Source organism: Choloepus didactylus, chromosome 3, assembly GCF_015220235.1.
Source record: "Choloepus didactylus isolate mChoDid1 chromosome 3, mChoDid1.pri, whole genome shotgun sequence".
NCBI lineage: Eukaryota > Metazoa > Chordata > Mammalia > Pilosa > Megalonychidae > Choloepus > Choloepus didactylus.
The window spans coordinates 49,544,385-49,545,918 of record NC_051309.1 but is presented as its reverse complement, the minus strand read 5'-3'; positions in this window follow the sequence as shown (position 1 = coordinate 49,545,918).

Here is a 1,534-nt window from a genome sequence, read left to right as displayed (position 1 = left end):
CTGAGGCTATTGACCAAATGAAAAGCAAAAGATTCTTAAAGATTTTAAAATTTAGAGAAGTGATTCACAAGTTTCTCTGATCATAAGAATTTCCAGGAGACAAATTCCCAGGCTCAACTTCTGGAAATTCTGATTTAATAGGTCAGTCAGATATTTGCCAAAACAAATAAAATTATATAATGAAATTGAGAGACTGTCAATGGATTTGCAAGTGGCTTCCCGGCTGTGTGGAATATTATTAGCAGTTAGTTTCTTCAGTCCAAATATAATGATGAAATCAGCAGGTAATTGTCCATGAGTTAGATATTGTTCTGGTAACACTTAAGAAAAATGGCTATCGTTACTTTCAATTTCTTGTACATCAGAAATATACTAGATTGAATCAATACATGAACTGACATGCCTCTTTTACCTGAATGTGTTAGTTGAAACAAATAGGACAATTATGTAAAAAGGCATCCAAGAGAAGTATAATGATTCTGTTTTTCAAATAGCCCAGGATTTAATTATTAGAAGTCATTAAGCCTTGCTTTATTACAATTAATTGACTTGAATATGCTTCTGGTAATTTAGACACGTTTCAGGTTTTCAATAGAAATGGCTCATTTTCAATGAGAATTATTAAACATCAAATGTTTACATGTATTTTTATGAAGAAGAAACAGGGATACAGAAATGGAAAAAGGGAGTTGAACATTCACTTAGCACTTACTATGTGCCAGACTTTGAGCAGAGTATTTTACGTACAGTATCTCATTTAATTCTCACAATAACCCTTTGGAGTAGATATTAATTAGGACATTTACAAATGAGGAAATTAAGACTCAGCATGGTCACATGGTAGTAAATAGTAAAGTGGGTTTTTAACCCAGGTCAATTGGCCCCAAAGCATCATTACATAGAACACAGACCCTGACTCCCCAAATGGGCAGAATTTGAGCCAAACTTGGAACCAGTTTACTGCAGGAATATGATCATATGATGTTTCCAATATAAAAAACTACAAACTCATTACATTGACTCAGTAACATGTTTTCATAACAGAAAAAAATTGTTTTTGGAGAAATAACATAAGTCCAAAAGCTGAGGAAAACCTAGAGATCACCTACACTTACCATCTTCATTTTCAGAAAAAGCTCAAACATCCATATAGTAAATTATTCATTCCAAGAACATTTCTTATTCTAGGCCCTCTGGCTAAGTGCTCTCTAGGAGGCTCCCAAAGAAGTGAAGGGTTGTGTTGGAGTCGTACAGATAGTCATCAAACGCTGCAGCTGAGATTCAACCCTTTCCCTCAGATCTCTGGCCCTGGACCCTTTCTCACCTGTATCAAGCTGTCCCACCACATGGTGAATCTCCAAATCTCTGAAAGGTATACCTATGCAGCACATATTTAATGCATGTAACCGGAAGGTGCAGCATTTCATGTTGCAGTATTCTAATTTTGTACTCAATCCTTTCACATTTAAAACCAACTAAAGCTCTATTTTTTTGAAAGAAAGACACCATGAAAGCAATGCATCTAAAATAAGCA